Source organism: Ceratotherium simum, chromosome 3 (assembly GCF_057802395.1).
Source record: "Ceratotherium simum simum isolate JZ-2026a chromosome 3, ASM5780239v1, whole genome shotgun sequence".
Classification (NCBI taxonomy): domain Eukaryota; kingdom Metazoa; phylum Chordata; class Mammalia; order Perissodactyla; family Rhinocerotidae; genus Ceratotherium; species Ceratotherium simum.
Window position 1 is genome coordinate 92,607,903 of NC_141902.1, and position 25,493 is coordinate 92,633,395.

The 25,493-nt window shown below is 53.6% G+C and overlaps 1 long non-coding RNA gene across 1 annotated transcript; it reads left to right on the plus strand.

Moving 5' to 3' along the window:
- Window positions 1–1,876: 1,876 nt before the first annotated feature.
- Window positions 1,877–24,569, plus strand: LOC147917682 (uncharacterized). The gene is made up of 3 exons (XR_015551628.1): window positions 1,877–5,508; window positions 14,918–14,978; window positions 22,318–24,569. It is a non-coding gene; the product is annotated as an uncharacterized LOC147917682 (long non-coding RNA).
- The last annotated feature ends 924 nt before the right edge of the window (window positions 24,570–25,493 follow it).

Genomic DNA, 25,493 nt, shown 5'->3' on the forward strand with positions numbered 1-25,493 from the left:
CGTTTTCTCTACCATAAGATGGGTGTCCATGAGCCTGGTGTGCAGGCTCATCGTGGAAAGCATCAAGTGCACAGTGGGTGCTCTATGAATGTTAGAGCTCCTTTTCCCATAGCAAGGAGGGCAGACTATTGGGGGCAGAACTCAGAACCTGGGGATGTCCCTTCTGTCTGGGGCAGCCAAGTTTGGGTGTCTCATGGCTTCCTAGAGCCAGCTTTTCATCTTGCCTCCAGACAGCTGGGAACCGGAGAGGAGGGGAGGGTTTTCAAAAATAGAGCCAGGGTGGGGGCTGTGGCTGGAACAAAACCTTGGTCAGTGGCTCTGAGAATGGGCTGCTGCGGCTCCCATAGCACTGGCTCCTTCCTTCCAGGCCAGTCCGGCTTAAGCACCACTTTAAGTGGTCCCGGCATTCACTGGCTGGCCCCTCACCGCAATTGAGCTGCAGGGGTTTGAAAAGAGGGCCAGGGCCTCAATGACAGGACCTTGGGCCAGGCTAATTGGTTTTGGTTCAAGGGGGTACTGGATTTGTGAAAAGCTCCAAACTGCCTTTCCCACGCCAGAGCCAGGCCACGGCTTTAAGGAGAAGAGTTTGAGGAGCTTGGGGCCAGGCAAGAAAGCTGGGAGCCAGGTGCCTCCAGCTGGTGATCCTGTTCTAATGGGCAAGACATTCCTCTGCTGGGAGGGTGGGATGTTGTTATGAGGCACCTCATGGGTGCAGGCAGGTTCTGCTAACCCTCTCACCCACATATGTGACTATGCCAAGAAAGGGGCCCCCCTCTTCTGAGCCTTTGGTGCACCTTAGTTGTGGAGCAGCCTTGCTTCTCCCCACTGGAATCATCCAGTAAGAGAAACTAGCAATTGCCGAGTGACTAGTTCTTCCCCCACACCCCAAGCTGGACCAAACCTGGGCTTTTAGACTCTATCCTGAGACAGGCAGTGCAGTTGGTCTCAAGATAACCCACTTCTGTCTCCTGAAATGTCCCTAAACCACCCCGGGCATGGGCAACCCAGGTAGAGATGAGAAACAGGCAGCCTCAAGTGTACTTTTTATTTTAAAATAAAGGGTCAATGATTTCTTTATATTCCAAAATTAAGTATTAGTTGTATTATAAGTCTATCATTATTGTAGATAATATTAATGTAAATGCTTTGGAGCATATATCTTGAGGTATGCCAGATATGTATGTGTTTGGACCAAATGATCACACATTCATATATGTAATATATGCATTCTTGTATATATGTGGTCTCTGTACTGAATCATATACTTATGTGACAATCAGTTTTGTTAAGGATGGCAGCAGGATTGAGGGGGAGCTATAAAGAAATCAGTCCCATTTAAAATGACGTTACATTGACTGAGACCTGTTTTTCATGGTTCCTTGTGTGTGGAAGGGAGCGTTCCTAAGTAATCACCAGCCAGAGAACCCCCACCCTTTTTATCATCTCCCACGTTTTTCACCGTGTTTGCCCACTTGATGCATAGGATAAGTAGGAGAAAGGTACTTTGAAGAGATACAGAACTCTGTGTATCACATTTTCCATTTTCATTTCAATTTTTAATTGCCCAAAGCCTAATTTCTTTGGGCCTCTGCTGATCTGCATATTCGAGATTCATGTGTAAATATGCATGTGGCACGTGTGCACGCCTGGGCCCCCTTATCACAAAGTGTGCTCTCTTGGTGTTTAAATACACACAGTCCACGTCGATACACTATTATGGCCTTGAGTATTTGCCTGTTCTCCAGAATCGGCTTAATTTTCCCTTCAATAATCCTCAAACCCATTAAGATCCCTACCCACCCCCACCCCCACCCCCACCCCCACCCCCACAAAAAATTGCCAACTCTACCACAGACCAGTGGTCTCACCCCACATCTCCGGCAGGCAGCTCTCCAGGTGGGGTGCTGGAGTGAAGGTTCCTGTTAGGCAGACTTCATTAATGTTACCAAATATACCCCAGCACATTTACTCGTCTACTATGAAGTATTATCATAAATAATTAAAATTAAACTGCGCTTGTCAAAATAAATGAACAAAGTAGAGTTACTGATGTCTTTGCCTTGATTTGCTTGCCTTGGGTTTGCTTATTCACTAATTTGAAGAAAAGAAGAAAGAGGAGGAAAGAAAGAACAGACGGCCGTGGGAAGGGGAGAGATGTCGAGAGAAAGGAGAGAGAGGGGAAACCCTCTCGGTCATCTGCCCTTGGGTTTCCAGTCATTAGGGCTCTCTGGGAGGCTGGAATGCAGGCCCTAACGTCAGCTCATAATGAATATTGAGGTGTGGATGTGGAAGGAGGATTTCTTTGTTTACTGAGGAATGGCCATGGGAATGGGGGAGAGGATTGCCTTTGGGGATTAAGGAGTGGGCTTTGTTTTTATGAAGGGCCTTACTTCTTTTCTGAAGTTTTCTGCAGCTAATTGATTCAATTCAGACATTCCTCCTCCCTACCCAGCCAGCCAAGTCCGTGTATTTGTGAGATGTGCACAGCCCCATTTCCCCATCTGCTCTGGCCCCTTTCTCCACTGTGACCCTTAAAAAGGGTGTGAACCTTCCCATCAAGGAGATCACAGGCTATGGAGAAATCAGTCAGAGGACAAGACCTTTGTACACATGTGTGTGTTATATATAGACACATACATAACACGTACATATATATTACTAGAAGTATAATTTACATATAGAAACACGTCATAGGTGTACAGTCTATGGGTTCTTACCAATACATTTACGCCCGTGTAACCAACACTCAAGATAGCATTTCCCTCACTCCAGAAACATCCTTCCTGCCTCTTCCCAGTCAGTCCCCGCCTACTCCTCTTCTGATGTCTCTTACTGTGGATTATTTTGACCTATCTAGAGTTTCATATACATGGAATATACATCAGGACTTTTTTTTTTAAGAATTTATTTCAAGTCTGGAGGGAGCATCGTCCTCGGAGGCTTGGCTGAGCCAGTGTCCAGGAGATTTCGTGTTTATGGTCGAATTGGACTTGTGTTAAACACTTTCCCCTCGGATGGGCCCAGAATTCAGACCTGTAATTAGATATTTGGGGAGGAGGCTGGTTTGGACTGGTCTTCCACCAGGACAGCCCTGTTCTCACCTGAGTCCTGTTAATGAGCCGGGGACAGGTGAGCCTCACACATTCCAACTTGCCTCCCTTCAGAGGCACCCGGGAGCCAATGGGGAGCTAATAATGGAAGGTACTGGCTTTGTGCTAATTATAACTTCCTTTTGGCTTCCATCTGCATAGGCACTGAGCCCCTTGCTGGTCAGCCTCACCCCCACATCAGCTTGCAACCCCGTTTCTGTTCCCCCTGTGAATTAGTGGGCGCTGAATGGAGCTGCTCTCCTCTGTCTCTGGCCAAACCCCAGTTCTTTGTGTGTTGCAGGAAGGTACAGGGGTGGTATTTCTCGAGCCTTCTCTGTCTTGTTAGGGGGGAGATGGACTGCAAGTTGGAAAGGGATTGGACACCACAGCATCCTCTGGGCTATGCTGGTCTCACACCACTGACTTGGGTTTATTTTGAAAAGGACCTCTCTCCTCTGTCCTCTGGAGAGTGTGGCTTCAGACCCTTGTCCCCTCCATCACCCCCATTCCTGGTGCCTCCCAAGTCTAGCTGTACCCACCCCATCTCAACATTCAGCTGCCATCTTTGCCGTCTCAGGCATCTTCGGGGTGGGGGCTGTCTTCCTGGCCCTCTTCTGAAAAGCCCAAACATTTTTTTTTCATTTTGCTTTTTATTTCTTTCACCTCAGGCCCAAGGAACATAATTTTTTTAAGTGGAGGCTGTCTCTTATAGAGGTTTCATTAAAAAAAAAAGAAATATTGACGTCACATTAACGTCATTTAAAGAAAAAGCACCTCTCAGCTTGGAGGTTGGGAGAGTTAACAGCTTCCTGTCTGATTATCAGTTGGGATGAAATCTCTTGCAGGGAACCAGAGAGAGGGGCTTTTCCTCGAAATGTTCCTCTTTTTAGCTCCTGAATCCCCTCGGGTCTCCATTGGGGGTTGTGTGTAAAAATATCATGCCATCCCTGCCCCTTCAGCTCATTTTCTCCTGCTTGAATTATCCTGATAATAAAACAGGTCACCCACTTCTGTAACTATGTAGACTGGGATCTTAAAAATCAGGAGTGGATTACTGGCCAGTGTGAGGCTTCGCCAGGTCCCCCAAGGTTCTGGACCCAGGCTAAAGAGGGTGGAAATGCCTCTGGGGTGCCCAGAAGGGCTGCAGAAATTCCCCATCACTGGTCAGAGAGAAAGCAGGAGGACTGGCTTGCCTCTGTGGCCTTTTCTGCCCCTAGGGGTGACAATTCCTGAGTGGAGGCACTAGAGTGGAAGGCCCAGGACCATCCTGGACTGGGTTAATAAGCCAGCAATCCAAGTCCCAGAAGGGCAGCAGCTGGGGGCAGGGGAGGGATGCCCACGCCTGTGAGGTGGGCTATCTTGGCATGCTTTGGCTGTTACAACTCAGAGCATCCTTAACAAGTCACATCACCTCTCTGAGCTTCTGTTTCCCCATCTGTGAAATGGGGATAATAGTACCCGCACCTCCAGGGGTCATGTGAGAATTAAGTAAAATATACAAATAAGTGCCTAGCATACAGTGGGCGCTGAGCAAATGATAGCTCTGTCTCCAGGTTGGGGCAGGGGTGCACAGAAATGCCTGGATCTGAGGTTCAAACCTCCATCCGCTGGAGACAGGGTGAAAGCGACAATAAAAGGCTAGAGTGTCATGGAAGAACTGACCAGCCGCCTTCCTTCCCCAGTGCCTGCCATGCCCGCTGGGCCCGGAACTGAGAGACGACTCAGGACCCCAAGGTGCACCCTGTGGGGTGGAGAGTCGGAGAGGGTGTAAAGTTCCAAGCTTGGCTGGCTGGGAGGGAGACATGTAAGTGTCTTTAGCGACTGGAAGGGAGCTGGATCCGGACTGACTTGCGCTGTAAAGAGGGCGCCGCCAGGAGGCCCATGTGAGCTCGGGTTCGGGATTTCTAACAGGCTGCGGGAAAATAGCCTGGGGTCCCGGCTTGGCAGGTTCCGAGTCTCACGACTCCCGAGCAGCGCTGCCGGGGAAGCTAGGGTCGTCCTGGGGAGGTCGCTGGCAGACTCTCCACGATGCGCTGGGTCCTAGGCGCATCGGTCCCCACCTCACGGGTGGCTAGATGCATGGCCCATTGGTGGGCAAGGAGCTCCGGGCGGGATGGAACCCCCCTTAGCCAGTACCCCACCGGGCTTCCCTCTAGCATCCTGGGCGGGCAAGACTGACGCGGGAGAGCGCCCACCAGCCTCACCGGCTATGGTCGTGGACGTGGAGGACGCGTGTGCCCCCATCCCCACCTTCTAGTGGATAGCGGCACGCATCTGGGCGGGCGTGGGGGGCGCCTGATGTCTCTCTTCTGTTTTACAGCTACTCCCTTGCAGGCGGCTCCCTCCTCGGTGCTCTCTTCTCGGGCACGAGCTCGCCATCCGCACCCGTTCGTTCGTAGAAGGGCGTGCCGGAGGAAAGGTGAGTGGTCAGAACCAGGGTGTGGGAGGAGGAGCCGTCTACTGCACCCCGACTCTGCCCTGAGGTGTCTCAAAGAGCGCGCTCACGGGCCAGCAGCCCGGAGGTCGGGAGATTCCAGGATCAGGTCGGTGGAGTGGCTCCGTTTTTACCTGGGTCTTCAGAAAGGCGCCCCCTTCTCCCCAGGCCCGGATCCAGTGTCATGCTACCCCCAGAGCCCTGTGAAATGGCGTTAATAATACACCTACTGGCTTGTCGTGCTTTGTGATACAATCTGGCAGAGCTGGCGCGGAGCGCAGCGTGTAGCACACAGTAGGCGCCAAGTAAATGGCAGCTCTGATGGTTCTGGTCTCCGACGCGGCTTCTTGGACACCCGGCTCTCCCCATCCGCGTCCAGGGGAGCCCGAGGCGCGCAGTGGCCAGAGCCTTACCCGTCCACTGGCGCAGCTGCCCCAGGAGGGCTCCTGGCCTGGGCCCGCGCCTCCACTCTCCGGACTAAGGCAAATGGAGTAACCGGGCCAGACTCGGGGGTGCGGGAGGCGTGGTGGGGGGCCGCGCGAGCCTAAGCAAGACAAGAATCCTTTTTCAGCATCCACACCCTGCCCGGCCTTACGGCCTTCGGAACCAGAGGTGCCCGCGGGCGAGAGAGCGTGGGCGCGGGCGCGCAAACGGGGCGCCGGGGCTGGCCGAGGGGGAGGCCAGGGCGCCGGCAGCCCGCGGCCGTGGCCCCCTGCCCTGCGCCGCGGCTCGGGCGGGCGCGCTGCGGGCCCGGGAGGCCATTTTGAGCGGGCGAGGAACGGCCGCAAGATGGCTGCGTGGGCACGAGGTAGGTGGGGGCGCCGCCGGGCCCCCGAGCCCCTCCTCGCGCCCGGCGCGCCGCGGCCCACGGGAGCGGAACGCGCGTCGAGCGCGCCGGCCCCGCCGTGTCCCTGCCGCCGCTCGTCCCGGCGGCCCTCCAGGGAGTAATTGCCCGGGAGGCCTCGCGACTGAACGCCGCCGTCCTCTGCCCACCGCCCGCCACGACCCTCCGTCGGCTGCCCGCCCCAGGCCGCTGCGTGCGCTCCCGGCAGGAGCCGCGGAGTTAGGGGCGTGTGGCCCGAGCCCGCCCGCCGCACCAGGCCGGGGCGCAGACGGCCTGCCCTCGGGCCGGGCGCAGCGCTGGCGTTGTTTCGTCATCTTGAATCGCAGGCACTGCACGTTTGCATTATTGCCGAGGAATGTCAGGCGCATGGTAACCCCGCTTTTTCTTAAAACCGCGAGGCCTGAGTGGCGAGCAGGCCGAGGCCACCCTTCCCGAGCGCAAGGATAGCGGGAGCGCAGGGAGCGGGGGGCCGGCGCGTGGGGCAGGGGTCTGGTTGGTGTGGTCGGGGCTTACGACGGGCCTGGAGGCTCCACTCGCATCCTCCAGGGCTGCTGTGGTCAGTAGCGGAGGAAGCAGGCCAGTACCGTGGGACAGCAGCTTGAGCTCGCCCCTCCAGGCCACAGCCCCGGGGGTAGAGATGTGGCTCTTCTGCTCCCCCCTCCCACCTGGGTGGATACTTTAAGCCCTGTCGCTGTTGTTCTGGTTGCTCCAGTTGACCCACCGCTACCCCAAGGCTGGTCCCACACGTACGCATTTGTACAGACTGACCAAAAAATTCTGGTTATGTTCGTTCTGTTTATTGAGTGCGGCTTTCTGCCTGGCGCTTCAGATGCGTTCGAGCCTCAGCCTGACAGGGAGGGTGATGATTCTTTCTTTGTGACTTTGGTCATAGCGAGGATCTGGCAGAGCCAGGATGTGGATTCGGGGCTGTCTGCCCCAAAGCTTGAGTTCTTCACCACAGGCTCGGAACATGCACACATACGCAGAAACACTGGGATTGGTCACCACTGTGGTCTCCTCTATTGAACAAGCACCAAGCCTGTCCTGAATTCAAGCCTGTCCCCATACAGCCTGACCTCACAGGTGAGGGCTGTCCTGTCACCCCTCCCTGCCAACCTCCTGGCCTAAAATAGATGTTAGGATTTAAAACTGTGGTTGTCCTGAGCCTTCTGGCAGCCAACACAAAGATGAAAATATGATGGTTTATACCTTGTTCAAAAAAGAAAGTTTATCAGGAGTTTTAGAGATATGAACATTTTTTCTGCCACAAGCTTTATAGAAAATTTAAAGCTTGGTGATTATGTAGGTCAACTGCTCATGTCACAGATGAGGAACCAGGCCCAGAGAGGTCAAGTGATTTTCCACAAGGTCATGAAGTTAGCTAGCAGAGCAAGGCCTGGGACCCAGGGGTCCTGATTCCTAGTCCAGGTTCCGTCCTCTTGTGAGCTGGCTCTAGTGGGCTTCTCAACAATGGTTTAGTTGTTCTTAGTGATCCCTCTATCCCACAGTATAAACTCTTCAGACCTGCACGCTGTCCTGTGCCTTTCTTGGCCTTCAGTTCCTCGTGCTGGGCGGGGCTCCTCATTGTAGGTGTCTGTAAATATTTGATAAATGAGTGAACAGTTCTCTCTTAAAGGCTAAACTGAGGAGATAGGGGTGGTGCTGGAAAGGGGTTCTGGCTTCAGTTCTCTGGGGGGACTTTGTGTTTTGAATGTTGCATTCCTGAGCCGGTGAATTCCCTAGACCTCTCTCTTTGGGCAAATGGTGTGAGCTGGGTGGTGTATTTCCCCTTTTGACCGTGGTCTGGCTCCTAACTGCCCCATCACATGGTTGGCCCTCCCTGGAAGAGGTCATTTCTCCCTGGAGGGACCTGTTGCCAGTGAGACCTGCGAGCCCCTTCATGTGAACTAAGGGGGGTTTCCCTGTTGCACCAGCACCGTTGCCATGAGACCTGGTGGACCCATTCTTTTGTCCTCTTTGGGTGGAGGGCCAGCTGTTCCGTGCCCACCCAGGTTTGGTTCCTGTGGCTTGAGTATACGTTGCAGAATGTGGCTCATCAGATCCCCACAACTTACACAGATTAGTCAATTTCCTTGGCTCCCAAAGGCAGCCTTTGAAGCCTTGGCATGATAACTGTAGGTGCTGAATCAATTTAGTGAGCCTGCCACAGACCAGCTTCTCTGGAAATTTGTACCGGAAAGTTGTCACCCCTGTGTGTGGGGAGAGGATCCGCTTGGTGAGGAGCCCCTTTTGGCAGAAAGGCTCCGTCAGATCCTGGCCAAGTCCTGACTGTTGTCTTTGGGTGGCTCTGCCCAGGCAAAGCAGGGTGGAGAGCTGAGGCCAGTTTACATCTAAAGCCCCAGGTGTGGAAGAAAAACAGGGTTCAGCTCCCCAGATTAGATACTATCTCCGAGGATTAAAGGCCCCAAATAATGGCTGGCCTCTCCCCTCCTCCGTGCCAAGGGAAGACATGTAAATACAGCCGCACGCCAGCTTAGGCAGTAGATGTGTATAAATCGAATTTAGCAAATCAGATCATGGTTTAAATGCACTATTTAAAGCAGTCCTGCAGTGAAGCCTTTTACAAAGGGAATAATCATTTTGTGATGCTAATCATCAGCCTCCAATTTATCTCCTTTGTAAGTTCAGATGTTGGTGCACTGGGTGTTCTGAAATTGGGGCGCTCTTGTGTAGGGCCCCGGGTGATGGCTGTCTGCCTTCTTTTTCTGACCTCTCATTTTAAGCGGGTGCATGTCCTCATCCTCACTGGGGGCCTCAGGATGCTTGTCACTTAGCCTGATAGTTCTCATCCATCCCACTCATCTTTTTATAATCTGATAGAGCCCATCATTCAGCTGCTCTTGGCTCCTTTTCTGAGATTTTCACCCTTCCTGGGAGGAGATGTAAGCCCGGCTGTTCTCAGGGTATTAGAACCAACTCCCTCTCTGATCTGAACCTTCTTTTGTTTCCCTGAGCTTCTGGTATCTCTGGTGCTGATCATAAAGAAGATCTTAGAGTTGACTGGACACACATCAGCCTCTGAATTTAGTAGGTGAATTAAATGCAGGCGCCCACTTGCTGAATAGGCGCTGTCCAGAATATTCTCCCCATTCACGGCAAAATAACTGAGGCCTGGATGTTAAAGTGACTTTTCCCACAAGTTAAAATTGGGACTCAAAGAAGAACCTGTCTCCTATTGCTATAAAAGTGTTTTATACACTGAGCTATAGTGCCTTCCTTTGCAGAGAAACTGTAATCAGAGACCATCTGGGTGGGAGAGAAAGAATGAACGGAGAGAGAGGGATCTGAGTGGAATAAAGGAAGTGGGCAGGAAGCTGGGGGGCCGCGAGGAGCCTGACCTTGCTTAGCTCACAGGCCCTGATATAGTGTCTTTGTCAATGCTGCCACTATTGGCGCGTTCCTTGGTAATTATGACTGTGTGTTGGCATGGCGACTCGGAGTAAGAAGACTAGAGGCACTGGGTAAATGCACGACTTGTTCTTGCCTTCTAAAGCAGAGAGGAGCTTTTGTGGGTAGTTCTTCCAAGGAGATGTGGTAGAAAATTCACCAGACCCAGGGCTGGAGCATGGGTATTTACAACCCAAAGGAGCCAGGTGGCTCTGATCGGGGTGGGACCCACGAGGTCCTCATCCAGACTTGCCCCCAATGCAGAGGTCTCCCAGAACCTCCCTCCTGTTCCCTTCTTTTGGTCTTTGTTCCGAGCTTGTGACGTCAAGGTTGTCCATTTCTACTCCTCTCCAGGTTGTCTGTTTCAAATAGGTTCACGTTGCAGTCCCCATGAATTTGATTTATTGTAAAACGGTCTATTTCAGAGGCCACGAGTATTTACTGGGAGGCTGAAAGGAAAGGCTGATGGGCCCAGCTGTAGGGATGGAGTCTGGGGCTTCCCTTTCTACCCTGGTGCCCTCTCCTTAGATACTTGGGCCACATCCTCATCGGAAAATGGGGGAGGTTACTGGAGTCACGAGTTGTGCTGTCTGGTATGCTGACCACTACTGATCTCATGAGATGTGGTCAGTGCAACATGCTGAAATGATAACATTGGGTTAAATAAAATATACTGTTAAAATTAGCTTTACCTTTCTTCTTACTTTTTAATCTGGCTTCTGGAAAATTTAAAATTATCCACATAGCTCATATTTTCATTGGTCTGGACTAGCGAATCCTCTAGCCATCCTACTAGTCTTGAATCCTCAAGACCTTCTCCAGCCGTGATGCTCAGTAACTAAGGCTGATCCACCCCTGGAAGGCCTCTGGCCACAGAGAGCTCCAGCCTGGAAAAGCCAGGCTGGAGGTGGGTAGAGAGACTCAGGCCTTATGAGGCTTTTAGGGGTGCCTAGTACAGCCCCTTAAATGGGGGTTACCCCTCAGTCCATCCAGGCAGAAGCCTAAATCTACAGGCAGCATTCTGTTTTTCAGCTTTTAGGGTGGAGAGAGAAGAGCCAACTCCAGAAGAGTGTTAGGTTGGAGGTTTAGCAGTGCCCTGTGGAGAAAGGGGCACAGATGTAGGTGACAGCAGCGTTGTCCCGGGGTGGAACACCCCCCATCCCTGTCCTCAAAGTGATTTCATAGTCTCCCAGATGTGTGGAAACCATGGGGCGTGGGAAGGCAGCCGTGCATCCCGGGTTCCTCCAAACCCACTGTACTCCGGTTTCCTTTGGCCTGAGGGCTCCTGGTTGCCCCTTTCCTGGCTGCCCTCCTCCCTCAGTCTCTGCTGCTCTCTGGGAGCTGAGGCTTCTGGGATCACCTTGGCTCAGAGCCAGCATCTTCTTGGCGAGTCTTCCACCCTGGCTCTCTGCCGAGCCTCGGGTCTTCAGAGAGATTTCCTGGGGAGGCGCTGGGCTCATCCTGCTGTCAGAGGGCAGAGGGGCCTTCTCACCTTGGAGGATTCCTGGCTGTGGGTCCAGCCTTGCTTCCAGCCCCCTTCTCCTCTCAGAAACTCCAGTTTCCTGCCATGGAAACTCTGGCCTGGGTTAAGGGCCTCCCAGCTCCAGTAAGCCTTGAGTTTATGAAAAGAAGGCTCATTGCATAAGCCTGGGAGGTGAGGAGTGGCAGGAAGTCATAATGAATCATGATAACGGATAGGAACCATTTATTGAGCATTTATGCTGTGCCGAGTTCTGTGCTAATGCTTGGCATACTTTATCTTCTTTAAGGCCCATCTCTTGGGGAGCAGAAAAAGTGGTAAATGTAATCTAGGGTCTGCCCTTCTTTTCTAAGCCAGACGCCATTGGGGTGATTGCTTGGGGTATGTCTCAGAAGCTGCAGCCCTTGGATAGGTGGAAGTCTGAGTCCCCTGTGGGCCCTCGTCTCCGAGGGAGTTGGCCTGAGCTTTGAGAAGCAGCATGAGCTTGTTTGGGTTGCTGGAGGATGACTCTGTAGTGTCTCTTGCTTCCGACTGACAGCACACCTGGAGAATCCGAGTAGGAAGGCTCAGTGCTGGGCCCCTGGGAGCCTTGGCGAGGGGCTAGGAGGGGTGAGAAGCATCCCACCTGGTCCTGGCTTTCTCCTCACTGTCAGTGTGACCCGTAGCCTGGCTGTGCCTCAGTCTGTAAGATCCGGGGTGGGCCCAAGCCCACCAGTCAGCCCCTGGTGCCGAGGGATTGCACATGCCTGGGGGAGGTTGAGCCTCTGCTTCCTGCAGTGTCCCATCCCCTGAGAGAGCGCTGTCTTCTGGAGGAGGGAAAGGGAGCCACGTCGTCTATCCAGTCTTGTCTGATCCTTAAGCAGAGAATGTTAGACCTTCCTAATAGTCCAGTTTGGCATCATAGCCACCCCCCAAGGACAGAAGAGGTGGTGAATGCCTCTGAGGACGTGTCATTTTGGGGGGAGTGCTGGGGAGAGGGGGAGTAAAGAGAGGGAGGTCTCACGTTTACAGCCACCCCTTCCCTTTGAGCCTGCAGCTTTCTTTACCCCATTTCAGTTGTTTCTAGTCTGCACTTTTCTCGTCTATTGGATTGCAGGCTTCAAGATCATGGTGGTGTGAGGTGGCGCCTATGGCTCAGTGGGTGTCTGGGGTCTGTCTGACCAATTCAGACCCCTCAGGCACACTATCTCACCTCTCTCTCTCTGAGCCAGCGTTCTCATCTGTAAAATTGGGGGTAGTGATACTTATGGTACACGAGAAATGTCGGTCTGTGGCCCCCATCTGCTGCTCTAGAATGGGTGTGTGTGTTGGGGAGAGGGGGAGGGCTGGGCATGCATGAAGCAGCAAGGCTCTGCTGCAGGGACCCTCTCACTGGTGGGCCGCACGTCTATACTCAGTGAAGGTGCAGGGAAGGCAGTGAGCAAGGGCTTGGGCTCAGCTCTGTCAGTCAGTCTACAATAAGCCGTAGCATTTATTGACCATGCATAAGCTCCAAGCTCCGTGCTGCAGAGAGAACCCCGGGAGAACCCCTGACCTGCTCCCAGACCCCTCGGAGCAGAAACCAGCCTAAGGAGGCAAACATGCAGGGGGTAGATAGCTGGACTCAGGCTGTGGGAGTTAAGAGAGGAGGAATTCGTTTGGGTGGAGCCGTCAGAGAAGTCTCACTTTACCCAAACAGGTCTTCTTGGCCGAGGAGAGGGAAGGACTCTCTGAACAGGTTGAGAAATGGGGATGGAGTGGCAGGGCAGAGTCCTGCAGGACTGGGCCAGAGATTTGGGTAAGGAAGAGCAGGTCAGATGTTGGAGGCCAAGAACGACTGGGGTGGAGGGCAGGCTAAGGGAACTGGTCTCGTCACCATGTGCAAGATGTGTGTGGGGGCTGCCAAGCCAGCCTGAGCCGAGCAGACACACTCACGCTGGACCTCTCACCTTTGATGGCTCTTGGCCTGGGCTTTAGCACCAGATACGGATGCAGTCGTATCCCAGTTTGCAAGGGAACTGTGGAGCTCAGGTATTGGAAGGCTTCCTGTGCCAGACTGTATTTTTTCTTCCACATTCATTTATTCGTTCAATGTTTATTGACTGTGCACTGTGTCGAGCTCTGGGCAAGGCCTTGGGGATATAGAGAAGAAAACCACAGTCCCTTGCCCAGCACTTGAAGCTTGTGTAATACAGAATTTCATCCATCTGTCCAGGATGGAAGGCTAGGCTGCGGGAGGGAGGTGCTGGATAAGTAGGCACTGGAGGTGTGACAGTTCACACCAGTTTGGGGCTTCCTGGCTCACCTGCCCCTCTCCCCACCCCAAGAGCCTGGGAGAGCAGGTCAGAGGCCATTGGTCAGAGGCCATGCTTTGTCCATGATGACCTTAAGCTGCCTTTTAGCTTGGGCTAGAACTTCGAGATTCCATTGGTTCTGTACAGAACTGTGCCATCTCAATAGACTTTTCTTCATTTAAAAAACAACTTTTGTCTTAGGAATCAGCATAGCAGTAACCTGTTGAGATTTGCATGTAAGATTGGTAGGGAACATCTTAAATGCAATCAAATTATGAATTACATCTGGATGAATTCATGTACAGAGGCTTTCTCCTCCTTGGAAGAAATCAGATGCTGTTTGGGGCATCAAGTTTAGAATTCTATCCTGGTTCTGCTCAGACTGGATCCTGAGTGCAGTGGTTGGCAGGTGAGCCCACATATAAGCTAACAACACTGGGCACCCATCTGCCTTCTCTCAACACATCTGGGGTTTGGAAGAGTCACCCATGTAGCCCCCAGGTTGGGGTCTGCCCTGCAAACGATCACCTCAGCCCTAAAGCCCGGACTGCAGGCTCTGTCACTGTCTCACTTGCCTCCCAGGAGCGAGAAAGCCCGACACGTTTCATCTTATTATTATTACTACTTTGGTGGTTTTGTTGTTGAGGTCTGGGTGTCTGTATGTGTTTAGAAAGATAAAACTCCAGAAGTTACATGGCATTTGTGGTTAAAGTACTTCTCAAAGATGTGGGAGGGACTGGCCACTTCCAGCTGCATGGAAAGTGGTTCCAGATCTTTGACTGGAGCGCCAGGTCCTTGGCCACTAGGAGACTCTCAGGGGAAGTATCCTCCCGTCAGCTTCTGTGTGGACCGGCCATCTGCTGCTGGCAGGCAAGATGAGCGTATGTGAAACAGGCTGTCCTCTGTGGACAAGGAAGAAGCAGGTAGTGAGATGCAGAGCCGTGCTGGACTCTGCTTCCAAAACCTTCCTCTTTCCTTCCCTGGGAAACCCCAGAGAGGTTGGTGAGAGTGATTTCCCAGGAAGGTGCAGTGTGCTCTTCGTTCTGTGACAGTGAGCGATGGGACAAATGGATGTCCAGATGCTGGCAAAGGGTGAGCCTTCCCTACACTGAGTGACATCGGCACCCTTCTGGCTTCCCTTGCATGACCCTGCTAGAAGTCATTTGAATGAATGTCATATGCACAGAGGCTGGCCTTGGGTTTAATTTGGTGGCCAGTTGACAGCACATGCTTTAGCCATGAAGCTGCGCGGTTGACGTTTCCTCCAGGACAAAGTGCATGCACAGACTCCTGTGCTGGCCCTTGATGCTCCTCCAGAGGAGAACCCAGGAGCATGATTGTCCCATTTCCCATACTGTTCTCCTCTCATATTCCTTCTGTCGTCTCCAGGACACGCTCCAGGGTCAGCAGACAGAAAGGAGAAGCAGGAGCCTGGTGGAGGAGTCTGAAGGTGGGTCCTGTCCTGACACAGGCCCTGGGCTGTGTGTGTGTGCGCGCGCGTGCACGTGTGCGTGCGTGCGTGCATATTCATAGTTTATTCCAGCGGCTGCACTGACCTCTCTGCAAGATGTAGTTATGTGGCTGTAGACGGATGGTACAAGGTAGATTGGGTCTTAGATTACTGTTATTTTTTTCTTCTTTGGGAATAAAATAACCCAGTTTGGGGAGGAAATACAAAAAGGGAAAATACTCCCAGAGGTTCTTGGAGCTAGCTGCCTATTAGGTTGACCCATATGAAATTTATTTTTTCTTTCTTTCTTTTCTTTTTGTTTTTTGGTGAGGAAGATTGTTGCTGAGCTAACATCTGTGCCCCTCTTCCTCTATTTTGTATGTGGGATGCCGCCACAGTATGGCTGATGAGTGGTGTGTAGGACCGCACCTGGAATCTGAACCCACGAACCCCGGGCTGCCAAAGTGGAGCACACGAACTTAACCACTGTGCCACTGGGCCAGTCTTGAAATTTCTTTTTTGTAGATTAAAACAGTCAAATATTGGTAATTTTGTATGGCTCAACCTAGCATATTTCCACTGCTCTGGGCCGGTGGAGAGGGAGCTGTCCCTTCTCCTTTATCCCCAGAAGCACATTTTAAAGAGCCTCTGAGATCTTTACCACCTGTGTTCCTCTTCATCCTCATATACCCTTCTTAAAAGTATTTTAACTGCAGGAAGAAATCCCTTCAACCTGTGTATTCTCCTGCAGGGGAAAACTACCCAGCAAGGTTCCACTTTGCCCCAACTTCAAGATATGTCTCGAAATGCATGACAATTAAGATGACTTTTAAACACCTTTTCTTTCAGTATTAAAAAAAAAAATTCTGGGGCCAGCCCCGTGGCATAGCGGTTAAGTGCGCGCGCTCTGCTGCGGCGGCCAGGGGTTCGGATCCCGGGCGCGCACCAACACACCGTTTCTCAAGCCATGCTGTGGCAGCGTCCCATATAAAGTGGAGGAAGATGGGCACAGATGTTAGCCCAGGTCCAGTCTTCCTTAGCAAAAAGAGGAGGATTGGCGACAGATGTTAGCTCAGGGCTAATCTTCCTCACACACACACAAAAAATTCTCCAGGATAGTTCAAACAACCCTGACTAAGGGCTGAGACCAGTTCCAAACTTTTCTGTCTCAGGAGGCATTTGCTTCCATCTGGATGCCTGACATGGTGTTTCCCTTTCCCTCTTCCCGTCCCAGTCTCCCACTGCCGCTGCGGTCCGGGACAGAGCAGGGGAGGAGGTTGCTGGGGTCCTTGCAGCCTCTCCATAACCTTTCAGCTTCCCCAGTGCGGGGCGGCCAGTGGCCAGCAGTGTGGGCTTTTGACTGAATGCACTCACGTCCTGCATGCATTACACCATTGTCAGTGTATGTCTGGGGCTACCTCTGGGTGTGTGTGTTTCTTTTTGTGTCTGCGTGTCAGTGTCAGGCTGTCTGTGTCTGTTTACGTCGGCCTGTCTAGGCGCGCTCAGTGCGACAAGGAGCTGGGGGGGTGTTGGTAGGAGGGAGGGCATTTCAAAGCCCCAGATCCCCCCTCAGGTATCTTGGTTGATTTATATATATGTTTATGTATAGATTTATATATGTATATATGTGTGTGTGTAGATATATAGATTTTTTTTTATGCTGCTCATTGCATGGGGCTGCATGTGAGTGTCTGACCAGGTGTGTGAGCAGCCGAGGGCTGGTGAGCCCCATCTGCCGTGAGCTCACAGACTTGCCTGCCCGCCCGCCGTCCGTGGGGAGCCTGTCCCTTCGCAACTCATGGTCTCCTCTCTAATTTATTAGCTGGGAAGGAGGAGAAAATGAAACGTTGCCTGAAGACAATGGCTGAGACAGCAGGTCCCCCCACCCCCGCCCAGCCGCCAGCACCTCTCCCCCCAGCCCCGTCTCCTCCTCTGCTGTCAGGATCTGTACATTACACGGCTCAGTCCGAAGGAAGGAAAAAAAGAACCCCCAAACCAGTCTGTTAAAAACATGTCTGGCGGTGGACATACGGGGGAAACTGTAGACTGTTGAAGGTGGGAGAGGGCAACAAGGCAAAGGTTTGAGACAGACTTTGCATCTGCTGGCCTAGTAGACACAAGGACCCTCATCCACTCTGGGACCCCCACCTCGGAGTCCTGGGACTTTTCCCCGGCTGCCAGCCAGGCGGAGACAGGGAGAGGGGCCCAAGGCAGCTGCAGGGCCTGTGTTAGTAAACACTTTCCTGGGTTCCCATTTTCTTCACCCCCCCCATCCTTCTCCAGTCCCAATGCCCCGTTACCCACCCCCCCGCATCCCCTTTTCTGTGGCCTGCACAATGAGCTCATTGTCCTGGGTGTGATTTGAATAAGGGATTGGCGGGCCTGTTCCCAGCATTGTCCGAGGGGCTGGGAAAAACCCCAGCACAGGCAGGAGGACCAGACCAGACAGAGACAGATGCCTAAATTAGCAACAAAGCTTTGTGCACGTCCCCGGACAAGGGCTCGCCTTGTTTGCGTGGACTCGAGGGTGTGGAGCTGGCCGGCTGCTCGCATGTCTCCCCATGTTAATTAGTTTTGCATGCATGTCTGAGAAAGTGCCAGGGGAGATGTGTTTGCCTTTCCTGGGAGGGGGACCTGTTTGTGGCTGTGGAGCTAAGCCGGGCTGGGCCTACCTGGGGGGCCAGGCTCTGAGCCTGGGTGGGAATCTCAGCTCCCCCATCCTGCTTTTCTGTCTCTCTGCCCTTTGGAGGGCCTGGCTTTGCTCCCTATGCCCCCTCTACTCCTACCCCACCGCATCTGAAAAGTTAGCTCTGACTACAGGGAACTCACTGGCTTCCACCCAGACCCAGGCCAGTGCCTGTCCATCTGGCAGTCTGTCTCTTGCGACACAGGGCCCCCTGGGATCGGGCAGCAGAAGCGGCCAGTCTGGGCTCTCCTCTGTCCCTGAGCCAGATGGCCAGTCTGCTTATCGCATTACGGCCTCCCCTGGCCCCAGACCCTCGCCGCCCACCGTGGGGCCAGGATCTTGTTTGGGATATGATGGAGAAGCTTTCTTTTAGGCCCTTGCCGAGGCCTGGCCCTGAACAGGAAAAGGGTCTGGTAGACAGGGCACGAGGCATGTCCTTGCCACCAGCTCACTGTGTGACCTCGGTTAGGCCAGGTCTCCCCTACACCCTGAATCTCGGTGTTCTCGCTGGCAAAATGAATGAGTTCACTTCAGGCATCTCCTGGTTCCTTCTAGCTCAGAGAGTCTGATGGTGGTGAGCGTTTCAGACCCGTGTTTTAGCACTCACTGTTGGAGCACAATGCCAGGAAGAGGACCAGTGAATTCTGGTTGGGGTAGAGGGGTGTTATAGGAGGGATTTCATTCCTGTTGACACCGGAGTGGGGGCCTCTGTTTTTGGAGCAAGTAGAGGATCAGAAGCTGGCAGGGCCTCTCTTCCCAGGTCCTCACAGAGCCCCCCTTGCAGCCACAGCCCTTCTCCTCCTGTCCCTACCCTGCAGGGGTGGGAAGCAGGCCCCAGCCCAGCAGAAGGGAGCTTGGCGGTGGCGGCAAAGGAGAAGCTGGCATGAGAGCAGCTGTGGGCCGGGCCCTGGGTGTGTCCCCATCGCCCCCTGCAGGCCCCAGTGTGGGGGACAGGGCCGAGGAGGGGCTGGATGCCTGTCGGGCTGGGCCTCCAGGCAACTTTCTGGGTCTTGCCTTCAGAGTTTCCAGCTCTCCACAGCCCCTCACAGTAACCCCGGGAAGTGGGGGGATGTGGGGGCATGGAGCATGGCCCCTCTTGTTCAGGTGCAGGGGTCTTAGGATCCAGTGACCAGGGGTCTGGCTCCGAGGCCCTTCCCTGGCCTTTCCCCCGCTCAGCACCACTGGCGCTGCCCTCTCGGCACAGCTTCTGGGTCGTTGACAGTCCAAGCCTGGGACACTCAGTCCAAAAAGCCCTGTGCCGAAGTCTCCAGTCCCTTCCCGTTGGGTCTTTATCCTGGATGGACGCTTCCTGTCTCATTTCCTACAGATCTGGTGACTCCACGCAGACAGAAGGGAACTTTTTTTCCTGTGTTTGTATTGTAAATGATTTGGGATGACTTTGTCTCAGGAAATGCTGGGGCCACCAGCCTTGAATGCCCAAATTCCTTCTCTTGTCCCTTCTGTGCCAGCCTCCCCCTCTCTGGTGCTCCTTCCCGCTCTCTTCTCAGGTGTTGTGGGATGCACCTTGCTCTGGAGTCGGGTAACTGCCTGGAGAAACCCACAGGGAGCCTCTGGGATGGACCTCAGGTGGTGCTCAGTCCAGGCAGGGGAGGCCCTGGGCCTTTCTCCAGTGCTCACCTTCCTCCCCTGACTGAACGCCCCAGCCAGTGCCCACCCCAGTACACCCCTTCTGCCATCCTGGCTGCCTCTCCCCCTCCCCCTCTCTTTTCCTACCCCTTTCCCTGTTTCCTGTTCTGCTCCTCACTCCAGCTGGGTATCTGGAGAAGAGTACAGAGGTTAGAGCTCAGGGCAGGGGCCCAAAGGAGGGGTGGGGGAGAGCAGCAGGGTGGGCAGGGCCTTGGGAGAGCTGCCCACTGCCTGCCCCTCCCCACTCCTCCCTCCCGGGTTTTAGCTGCCTCACTGTAGCCCTGAGCTCCTTAATCTGGTGATCAGCCTGGTTCTGGGGGGCGGGCTGGTGGAGGCTTTAGGAGGTGACAGGGGATCTGGGGAGTCGCACTCTGCTAACGGAGCGTCAAGCAAAGCCGGAGAATCACATTCCAAGTGCAGCTCCCCCTCCCGAGGCTGGACCCCCGGCACGGGGTGGTGCCCAGTGGAGGGCTAGGGCATAGGCCCTGCATGCAGCCAGTGTCACCTTGCTCTTTGTTCCTCAGGAGGAACCCAGATTAAAGCTTTCCAGCCCTTTCCGCATGGCTAAGTTGTTATTGTTTGGTAGCTGCCCCCACCCTTTCCCCAGCCCCCAACTCCTCTGGCTCCCCATCCCGGTTAGAAGCCGCCGCCCTCTGTGAGGTGCAGGTATTCCTTCCTGCAGTCAGCCAGGAAGATGCTGTCAGGGCTAGTCAGGGGGTGGGATTTGTTCTAGAACTAAGCGAATGTGCAGGGCAGTGTGCCCCGCCCTGCTTAGACTGAGAAGCCCGAGACACCCCGGGAGTTAGGAGATTGAGGCAGGAATGCTGAGCATGAGCCGGGCTGGTTCACAGGCTTCTGGCCCTCCAGGAGGGGGTGGCCCCAGGCCCGGGACCTTGGCTGGAGAGGAGGGACAGAGGAGGAGCTCTACCTCTGGTGTCACTCTGCAGCAGCCCCCTGAATGTCTTGGAGCCTCTAAACCCTCGTCTGTAAAATGGGAGTGATTATCCTTCCTTTGGAGTTGCTGTGAGAAGTGTCAAGCACGTGGGAAACACGAAATAGGGTTAATTTTCCTCCTCCCTTTCCCGTAGGTATGGGCAGGTCTGTTAGTGTAGCTGTGAATTAGGGGATGAGGACAGCAACGATATACAGAAATCTTTAGCCATGGGCTCTGGCCAGTCAGAATGGCAGCTGGCCCAAATCATCAGCCCAGGAAGGAGGGCACAGCTGGGCTGAGATGGGTTCATCTGTCTTTGCGTATTTCTGCTCCATCACATGTTTGTGCATCAGCAAGCACACAGACTTCCCTCCAGGGCAGTTCCTGCCGAGGTTGCAGGATGCGGGATCCCCGGATCTCCTTTCCATTCTGAGCAGGTCAGGTCTGCCTGGCACCTGGCAGAGGACCCAGCAGCAGAGGGCAGTGAGCTGAGGTCCTTCCCAGCTCCAGGCCCTGCCCTGGCTGCAGCTCTGCCCCCAGGCTCTGTGGGGACAAGCTTTTCCTGGGGGCTCTCACCTTCCCCATGTCCCCTGAAGTTGCCCCTCCTTCCTGTCCCTTCTCCTCAAAAGCATTGTGGGTCAGGCTTGGGGCCTGTCCATGTTCTGATCCACCTCCTCGTGCCTCTGTTTTGTTATCATCCAGAGAAGGTTCGTGGTTCCTACTGTCTGGCTGTGGGGTACAAGAGGTGGTGTGGGCAGTGGCGTGGAGCCGTGTGCTGTCATCCAGGAAGGCTTCTGGCCTCAAGGCCGCATCTGCCCTCAGCCCCAGGCTTCCTGAAGCCACCCCTTGACACTTGGTGTGCTTTGCCAACAGTAGCTTCTTTTACGTGGCTCTTCTCTTTGCCTTGTTGGGTGGGCCCTATCTTTGAGGGCCCAAGGTGTCCTAGTAGAGTGACAAGGTATCGGAATTCACAGCCCAACCTATCTGGAAGTCAGGGAGTTGGACTCCAGCCTGTCTTCCTGCTGAGTGGTCTTGGGCAAACGCCCTCCATTTCTGGACCTGGAAAAGGAGGATCAGATAGGATGGCGTCTAAGGTCCCTTTTAGCTCTGACGTTTTATAATCTGGAAGTTCTTCCTACTTTTTCTCCTCTGTTAGCTGCCAGTAACCCCCAGTCCCAGGCTCACACCCAGGTCCTGGCTCACGGGAAACCCAACCAGCTTTCCCCTTTCAGGCTGCCCTGGGGTGCAGGGAGGCACCTTCACCCAGAGGCTGAACAATGAAGTCCCAGCTCACAAGTCACATGAGGCTGGGAAGAAATCTGCCCAGAGCAAGACTTGGGTTGGAGAGCATAAGTCCTAGCTGAGTTTGACCCCAGCCTCTGATCTGGAACTTTCTCTTCTATTTCCATCTGCTCTGACCAGTGTTCGCCCTGGTGGCTCTGTTTGCACGGTGTGGCCCTCGGGGTGGGTTTGCAGTGTGGGTTCACTTCCCTGGCTGGGGCCTTCAGACTCAGACGCTCCAAGCCTGAGAATCAATCCATGGGGGAGTGCTACTTCTCGGTGCATGGCCCCTCTCCCAGCACCCGCAGGCGGGTGGCTCTGCCACCGGGACAGCTGACACAAGTGCGGGCCTTGGAGTCAGGCAGATATGGGCTCAGGTCCTTGTATGACCATTGTGACCTGGGACTGGCCCTTAACCTCTCTGAGCCTTTATTTCCTTATTTCTAAAATGAGGATAACCACACCTTTTTCATAAAGTTGCCGTGAGGCATGGAAATAATACAGGATAATACCTTAAAATTCTCTCTCTCTCTATCTTCTAGTCCCAGCTGAACCCAGATGCTCCAAAGGCCACGATCATAAACCGTTATCTTTCCTGACGTCTTGCCTTTGAGTTTCAGGCCTGCTCTGCTGGGGAGGTTCTGAGACAGCCTCTGGCAAGCTCCTCCTCCGAGCCCCAGGGAGCAGAAATACCTACTTTCAGCCCTAATAATACCTGAATGAGATTTATAGGACACCTTCCTCCCCAGAGTGCAAAGCTCCTTCTCACATATTATTTCTCTTATCTTTAGATTGTCCTGTGAAGTGCGATGGGACAGCCTCTTTTCAGCTTCTCTTAAAATGGAACTGCGGATCTTGCCAAGGTCACAGGATTGGATACAGAGCCACGCCAGGACACTCGAGATCATGAGAAGGGGAAAAGCCGAGCAGGAAGGGAAGATGCAGTGGCCGCTGTCCTGAGGCCGCAGCAATCAGGGGCCAGGATGGAGGAGGAGGACCTAGGCAGAGGGCACCGTGCAGGGTCCACTCCCAGTCCTGCCCATCTGGGACTTGGCGGGGGGACTGGGGAACATGGAGGCCTTTGCCTTTGGCCTGTTGGCCACCATTTCTGCCCTTGTCATACCTTGTGCCTGTTCTGGGTCCAAGGTGCTCTGGCCAGGTCTCCTGCAAACAGAAGCTCTCCACCATCCATATTTCCACCCCAGAGGACCCAGGGCAGCATGCTGGGAGGTTGCCAAAGCCAGGGGCTCCAGCCTTCTAGGAGTTAATGACTCCCTCTCCCCAGCTGTCCTCCCCTTGGTGCTCTTCTTCCTCCCTCCTCCTGCTCACAGCAGGCAGGGCCTGGACCTGGGAGCCATGCTGCTGTGCTGTTGCCAGGGGAGCCGGGAGGCAGATCTGAGCTATGCAGGGAAAAGGCCCGGCCTGTCAAAGTGTCTGAGATGAACCGCCACCGTCCCCGTGCAGCTGGGCTCAGACGTGTCTCGGCTCTTTTTCTGTGCCTGAGAATGGCGAAGCCCAGTGAGGTTCAAGGGCAGACTCACTATTCATTAGTCAGGGGTTCTTGATGTCCCGTCTCTCCCAGGGATGGGTCCCCCCTTCCTCTTTCCTTCCTGTGACGCATTCCTGGGTGCCTTTGGTGAGAACTGCACACCCTCCTCCTCCTCCTCCTGCCCAACCCTCTCTCCAAAGACCCCTGAATAAAATCCCCCCAAGGAGACCAGGCAAGGCAGAGACAATGGCTACAGGAAACCATTCAGGCGGGACCCCAGCTGTGCTAGCCTGCCCTCCACTCCCAACACCCGTGTTGGCCCCACTCCCCTCTGACTCAGGGCACCCTGGGTCACCAGCCTGCGCGGACCTAGACAGGAGGAAACTACTGGGCACTGCCCTCAGGGCAACAGACCAGTGCAATGCCATTCTTAGTGGGCTCTTCGGATGCTTCCATGGCCTGTATCTCACACAGCTGGTGATCTTGGTGCCTTTCTCTTACCATCATGTGTCTATTTTCAGACACTCTCAAACACTGTTGGTTGGAGAGTGTAAATCATACAATACTTTTTGAAATGTGGCAATATCACAATGTAAAAGGTACATATACTTGGTCACAAACAAATTGCACAGCTAGGAATTTACTCTGTGGTCATATTTGTAAAAGTTCCCAAAGAAGTATATACATATATACAAGGATGTTCATCAGAACATTTCTTTTTTTTTTTCTCTGTGAGGAAGATTAGCCCTGAGCTAATATCCAATGCCAATCCTCCCCCCCACTTTTTTTTTTTGCCGAGGAAGATTGGCCCTGGGCTAACATCCGTACCCATCTTCCTTTCCTTTACATGGGATGCTGCCACAGCATGGCTTGACACGCAGTGCATCAATGTGCGCCCTGAACCTGTGAACCCCTGGCCGCCGAAGCAGAGCGCGCATGCTTAATCGCTATGCCACCAGTTCAGCCCCAGAGCATTTCTTTTTCAGAGTGTAAAGAAATGGAAAGGAACTTATGGTTCATCCATATTGTAGAATACTATGCAGCTGCAAAAATTAATGTGGTAGATCTCTCGATATAAGCTGATATGGAAGGTTGGCCAGTGTATATTGGATGAATAGAATAAACTGTAGAACAGGCAATAGAGTATGATCTGATTTGTGTGTCAGTCTTAAGGAGGCTTCTATATGAAGAGTTTCTGGGAATATGTGTTGGAAAGCTACTTCTGGGAGTAGGGATGGATGGATGCACTCTTCTGTGCTCTTATGTTTTCTTTCCACGCTTGTGGAATACTTCTACTGAAAAATTTAAAGAGGCTGTTTAATATAATACGCTTAACTTCTGTTAACCAACTTGGAGTAGGAGTTCTAAGAGGATGGTGCTGATGTTGCCGAAAAATATCCCATTGGCCATTGGCCATTTTGGGGCCTAATAATCACATATTATCATCATGGCTGCTATTGTTAATTAAATGCCTACTAAGTGCCAGGCTTAGTCTCTCTGGGTCTCGCTGAGATGGGTATCGTTATTCCAATTTCACCCATGCTGAAGAGTAGTCGATTGGTTCTCAGAGCTCCTCAGCACAGAGAAGGCTTGGGGGGCTCCCTGTTTTACTACAGTAGATAAGTAGACTGCCCCTCTGCCTTCAGGAGCTGTCTGTTTTAGGGAGGGGCCCTTGGAAGCTCCAGCTGCACCCCACCCCACTCCAGTGCACTAGTCTGTGGGCCGGGTGGGCAGGGAGGTGCCCCCATCCGCCACCACACTAGAGAGGTGTCCTTGTGTGGGAGGCTGGTGGGCCTCGGGCCTGCGGGAGGAGTGGACAGGGCTGTGAAAGGCCCTATTTGCATAAGCAGTGCCTGTCCTGAGAGAGACATCACTGTGCTGAAAGGGTGGCACCCAGCGCCAGTCTCCTCCCCTGCCTGCTTCACCCTCGGGAAAAGTAAATGGCCCGGCCAGTGTCTCTGAGTGGGCGACGTGGGGCCATAGGAGTAGGGAGGTGTGGGGTCCGGCTACTCCGAGGCAGGCCAGAGGGAGCCGCAGCCCACAGCGGAGCTCTCCACTGGGCCCCCAAGGCCCGGGCGAGGTGGGGGAAAGAGGTGCCGTCATCGACTGGATCCAGCGGCTACCCAGAGGGGCCTGGGGAATCCGTGGGCCTGGGCGGAGCTACAGTCACTGTAATCGGCTGTGGGGACGGTGGAGAGGGGAGGAAAGAAGCATCAAGAACTACCACATGTGGAGGGCTGCCAGGCTGCCAGGCAGATGTTTTAGTGCAGTGACTCCTCACAACTTTATGGGCTGTGGGTACCATTGGTACACCCATTTTAGAGATGAGGAAACTGAGGCCCAGAAAAGTTAAGTTATAGGTCCCAAATCACACAGCTAGTAAGTGCCAGAACTGAGATTCAGTCTCTGACTCTAAAGTCTACACTCCTAACCCCAAGGATATCCTGTTTGGCTTGGTCACTTAAAAGAGGTTGCAAC